General features: G+C 42.9%; 1 protein-coding gene across 1 annotated transcript in view; it reads left to right on the top strand.

The window, feature by feature from the left end:
* Positions 1-6,286, top strand: part of GPM6A (glycoprotein M6A) — a 182,353-nt gene that overhangs the window by 32,464 nt on the left and 143,603 nt on the right. The gene's annotated exons all lie outside the window — the stretch shown is intronic.

The raw sequence follows: 6,286 nt of genomic DNA, 5'->3' as shown, positions 1-6,286 counted from the left end.
CAGAGGAGGTGTGCTGGGGGGGGGGGGACATCCTAGGAGGGGGAGCAGGCACAGAGGAGGTGTGCTGGGGTGGGGGGGGACATCCTAGGAGGGGGAGCAGGGACAGAGGAGGTGTGCACTCTCCATCTCGTCACCGCATGGACTCTCTAATCCCAGCTCCGGCTGATTGGCTGCTCTCCTGGGCTGCTCTCTGCACAGTGGGAAGTGCTCACAGGAAGCTGAGCACACTTGGTCTTTCTTACCGGTACCTTTGAGGAAATCACTCCAACGAGGGGATGACATTTTCATTTGTTGGGAGGATCGGTGCATTTAGAAAATCTAATCCCTGGTGCAACCAGCCAGGGCCCTGTCACCCCTCCCCTACCTCTCCGCAGTGCTCACCTGGGGCTGCTGTCCTGTCCCTCGGTCACCGCCCCCTTGGACTCGCTGTTCCTTATCCTTGTCCTGCTCTTCATCACATCGCTGGGTCCCCTGTATGGGCTCAAAGCTCACCTACCCCAGCAGGTCTTCCCTGAGCAGCCTGGCAGCGTGGGCTCTGACAGTTTGTCTTTGTCCCATCACCACTGACTTCCCCCAGGGCTCCCATCTCAGCCTAAGTACTGTGTAATCCATTTACTCACTAATCACTGTCTGGGTCCCTCACAGAATGGCAGCTCCAGGAGGCAGGAGGCAGGGCTTTTATTCAGTTCAGGGAACCCAGGTCAGCATTTCTCGTCAATACGATGAATACATGGGTGGAACATTATGTGAACAGCCAATTGGTGTCCAGTGTTTAAAATTTTACCAAAACATTAACTAGTCTTTGGCGCCCTGTCTTAGTTGAGACTCGTTTTTCCATCTGTGAAATAATTTAACTTCCTAGTTTATTTCACATTGAAATAAGGTTTGCAATTCTTCATGCAGAAACTCTATTATAGAATCGTGGAATTGAAACATTGGGGTAGAATGTTTAGCGAGCTCTTGTTGTACTGAACTAGAACATGATGCTTCTCTGTCTTTTTTATTAAATTCAATTGGACTCTACCGCTCATTTAGGGAGATATTCGATTTCTTCTCTCTGTACAAGAAGAAGTTATTTCACAAATTGAGGTTGTTTTTCTCGGATGTATGTTATTCTCTCTTGTCCTGTCTTCCATGAAGAGATGATTGCTGTTCACACTCTCATACTTGGCTTCCTCAGAGCCTTTTCTTGCCTCAATAAACGATGAAAGAAAAAAAAGCCAAACCTCTTCTCAAATGGCTCACTTTTAATACCTTTCATCAGCGTTGATTGATGTTCTCTTTGGAAACTGCTTTAAATATGCCTCAGATTCTTTCACGGTTTTAGACCAAAGAATGTACCCTGAGTGCTGAGCCTCCCAGGTGTGTGTGTGTGTGTGTGTGAGTGTGTGTGTGTTCACGGCTCTCCCAGCGGCTGCAGAGGGCCCAGGACTGTGGCCCGAGGGAAAGGTGTGCTGGCTGCCACCGTCCCCTCCCTCCATGTGCTGCCACTAACCTGGACGTGTTGCCTCTGCAGCCAGGAAACAGGTGGTTTTGCTATAACTTTGTGGCAAAAAGGCAAAGGCTCCCCAAACTGCATTTCTTCCTTACGTTTCTGCCCTGTCATTGGTCGGTTGCCATGCAGCCCATGCAAGCCAGGGGCATGCGCACGGATTGTGAGTGTCCCCTGAGAGTGTTTTTAAAGAATCTCTAATGGAATAATAATGTGAGTCTGTTCTGACTGGCACCGTGTGTGTGTGTGTGTGTGTGTGTGTGTGTGTGTGTGTACAGAGCAATATGTTTCAACCTATTCCCTATGAATGGCAGGAACTGGGGGGAAAGTAATATGCGTTTTATAGACAGTTCTGCTTATTACAGGGACGTTAAAAATAAACATGAAGAACAGCGATCATCGGCTTATTCGGGCTCTCCCTTTGCACTTATGCTTCCCTGCCTGCGTTACCATAGCTACTGGTTGAATCGTGGTGCACAGACCCAATTCTAATTGCAGTACATGAAGCACAGAAATTAATTCTTCGCACGTCTGAGGCCACAGGCAGCTTGTGGCTTGTTTTGGGGCACTTTATTACCACATATTCAGAAAAAGACAGTCGCACATGATTTTAAATCTGTTATTTTATGCTATTTGTTATTAAAATTAAAATAAGTCTCTAAAGGGGATTGATGTCAAAATAAGCAAAAAAAAAAGCTCCTATGAGATGAGGGTTTATTACAAGGGATGTTGCTAGTATTATTCATAACATATTCACTAGCAGCAATTATAAGCATTTGACATTCTTTTATCAGAATATTACTAACAGAATGTTCATAATTTAGCAACACAGGCCAAATGAGTGGCTTTGCTTTGCAGGGTGATAATGAGTAGATATAACCCATTGCACCGAATTTCTTACTTTTTTTAAATTGTTTTTTGTGTTGTTGTTGTTTTTTAACAAAAGCACTGTTGTTCAATGGTGCTTGTACTTGCTCAGTACTAATAATTCAGTCTTGTTTCACTCATGGTGTTTTAAAAGCATAGCGTGTGAACTCACAGAGCTACAAGTGCTTTTCCTGTTCGATTCCATGCATTGTCATCCAAAAAACTTACAGCCGATAATCAGGTAATTTTTAAAGGAGCTGTTTGCAACACCACCTATTCCAGGAATGTACTGAATGTGTGGAATGAGCAGATATCGTAAAGCCTGTTGGTTTAGCTTTATCTCCTTCAAGCTTTTAAAGCAAACTGCTGAAGGACGGGGAGAGGGATAGAGAGTTAGAAACATCAATGAGAGAGAAACATTGATCAGCTGCCTCCTGCACACTCCCCACTGGGGATGTGCCCGCAACCAAGGTACATGCCTTTGACCAGAATCGAACCTGGGACCCTTGAGTCCACAGGCCGACGCTCTACCCACTGAGCCAAACCGGTTAGGGCCTTTATGTATATTTTTATTGTTAAGTTAAAATGCTATTATTATTATTTTTTAAATATATTTTTATTGATTTCAGAGAGGAAGGGAGAGGGAGAGAGAGATAGAAACATCAATGATGAGAGAGAATAATTGATCAGCTGCCTCCTACACGCCCCTCACTAAGGATCGAGCCCGCAACCAGGCATGTGCCCTGACCGGGAATTGAACTGTGACCTCCTGGTTCATAGGTTAACGCTCAACCACTGAGCCACTATGGCTGGGCTATTGTTATTATTTTTACTTCCAATATGTTACCCTTCATTCTGCCTTAGTAAATTGTTTGATAAATGGAAAACATTTTTTTCTCTCACAAATTTACAATATATCTTTTCACCAAACTTCCAAGTGAATGTTTTCTGTTAGATTGATCAAAGCTATTGCTCTAAAGATTGGTGTGTTATACTCTGGTTTCTCTTCAGATCGCATAAATCTTTCGCCTTTTACTAAAGATTGGTGTGATTGTGCTTCCAAACCTAACTGAGTCATCAATGCATTGGTTGGCCTCTGCATTTTCAATAGGGATCCATGGATGGGGCCTTCAATGCTCTTCTGGTTCTAAAACCTCTTATACATTTCATGAATGCTAGTGCACCAGGCATTCTCCAGTTCACTGATAAAACTGGTCACAGTCACACGAAATGTGTTTCTAATATAGAATAACACATGGACTAGTGCACCATCGCCACCTGCCCTTGCGTGGCAATCCCACGCGGCCCTGCCCCCGCCTTACCTGGCGTGGGACCTCTAGAGCACGCGTGTATTTCCCCAGAAACGGTGCATGTGGCCCGGAAGTAAGCCCTTGGGGTCCGTGTGTGCTCCTGGGAAAACCTGCGGCTGCCAAACCATAAATGTTGTCCTGCCTGTGAAGACCGAAGCCGGTAAATGTAAAATAAAAACATGGAAAGTCTCCTACGCCAGAGACTAGATCCTTTTCCTCATTCCTTCTGCTTAGAACCATCACACTCTAGTTCCAGGCCGCGCTATGGAAGCACTCGTTTGTACTTTATTACCAAATAAATTTTAACTCCCAATTGAACTGTATTCTGACTTTTTTGTCTGGTAGGCTTATGCTACAGTTAATGGACACATATAATGAGTATGCTATTAACTGAAATGGCTTTAAAGTTAGTGAATTATTGGATTGCCACTTAAATGGGTGAAGAGAAGCCTCTCTTTAACCGGGGGAGGCATTTATTGGCTTTGTATTTGGCATTTTTAACTCGCCTGGCAACAAATGCAAATGAGCAAGTGCCCGTGTAGCTCTGCTGATTTCAGAGAGAGAAAGACGTCCTGGTTTGGGTACCAGCTTTTCCCTCAGGAAGGGATGCAGGCTGTGAAGTCATTCAGGATTCGAAGTGCTCAGGGATGGGATGGCAGCCAGGAGCTTGCCTTCCTTTTACCTTCTCAGGATGTTTTGTTGCTCCTCTGGCACCACAGCAGCCGAGCACCATTAGCTGTATTTGCTGGAACAGTATTGGGTCTTCCTCACAATTCATTCTGAATCCTGCCTCACCCATGGCTGTGACAGACAATGTAGGCTTCCGCGCAAGCCTGTCCACCGGCCATCATACACAGGGTGGACAGCTTGACATTTTTCGGTACTTAGCACTTTTCAAAAATATGTAATAAGCCAGTTTACAAAATTATCTAAATTTGCAAACGTGTTAATTTTTGAAAATAAAATGATTGAAGATAAACCTGAGATATATAAAAATAGAAACCTGGACTCTGATATCCATTTTATGAATAGATTTTTTTTTACCAAACATTTAGCCAATATTTTCTATTCAGTTTTGTGCATAGCACTTAATGATCTACTGATTTTGAAATTTGAAAATGTTACTGTGATGAATTAACATGTTTCTGAGCTTAATTTTATTAAGTCAATAATATTGTACTTTTTCAATTATTTTTTAGTGAGCCTAGCACATTCACCCTCCAAGGTCAACTTTGGATTTGCTCATTATGTTCTGTAATATTTAGATTATACAACTCGTACTGGGGTTTACTGAGTTTCTAGATAAATTAGGGGGGGAACAGAAGATGTCTTAGTAATCATATCATCATTATTCCAGTAACCAAGAAATGCACATGGAATTAAATGGGACTGAGAGATTATTGTTCCTTCTTTGATCACAAGCCATTCTTGATATCTGCTTTGGAATTTATGCTTGGTCGTACACTCAGGGCATGAGAGGGGGATTTGAGCAATAATTGAATTGTATCACTATTGCTTTTAAGGGTATATAGAGCGTTAGCTACTTTAGGTGACAATCTAAAGAAATGGCACTGCTCACATTATGGCTGACATCACCAGCAGGAAGCAGTTCATTATGCAACATGTAAATATGCCTGTAAATATTATCGCTTCACAATCCTAAATGGAAGGAAAATAATCAAATGTGACAACTTGATTGTCTTGCTGTCATGTGAGCGTCTGAAAGCGTTTATGGGAAGTTAACTTCCTTTTCTACATTTACTTTTATTGAGGTAGTTAATTTCAAACAAACCTCCACAGATTTTAGAAGCCGGAGCCAAGCACTGCTGTGTGGCCTCAACAATACAGGTGCATCTTAGTGTTTGATGGCATCTTTTCCTGTCATGGTGCCGACATTCACTAGAGGAGCCTCGTCTATGGAATTTCTCCTGCATCTTCAGGTCTGGGTGCTATCATAGAACCTTCCAGGCTCTGCAACTTCAAACTAACAACTCAAGTAAACAATTTAATTTTCAAGTTGCACATTATTTATCTGTTTGATGTATAGCCAGCATTTGGGGAACCTGTGGTTTCCTAGATTCATGGATAGAGTCCCTTTCCTCTTGGGTGTTTTATCTATCTATCTATCTATCTATCTATCTATCTATCATCTATCAATCTATCATCTATCTATCTTCACCCAAGGATGAATTTTTCCATTGATTCTTAGGGAGAGTGGAAGAGAGCGGGAAAGACAGAGAGAAACATCAATGTGAGAGAAACACATCTATTGGTTGCCTTCTGCATGAGCCCTGACCAGGGCCCAAGCTGGGGAGAAGCATGCAACCTAGGTACATGCCTTTGACAAGAATCAAACCCGAGTCCCTTTGGTCCACAGGCCGACACTCTATTCTATTCACTGAGCAAAACTGCTTAGGGCCTCTTGGGTGTTAACTGATAAAAGTTTGCTTTACATAAGAGAGTAAATGCTGTAAAATCAAAATGTAAGAAATCAACTCTTTGGAGGAAACATTTACCTGAAATAAAATGCACCCATTTTGAGGGTAGAGCTCAATGCCTTTTGGCAAATGGGAACCTGTGTAACTACCTCCGGTGTTCAGAAAGGTCACTAGTGCCC

The sequence above is a fragment of the Myotis brandtii genome, unplaced genomic scaffold (genome assembly GCF_000412655.1).
Source record: "Myotis brandtii unplaced genomic scaffold, ASM41265v1 scaffold484, whole genome shotgun sequence".
NCBI classification, from domain to species: domain Eukaryota; kingdom Metazoa; phylum Chordata; class Mammalia; order Chiroptera; family Vespertilionidae; genus Myotis; species Myotis brandtii.
Note: the sequence above shows the minus strand (reverse complement) of the source record. Positions and strands in the feature narration are given on the sequence as shown.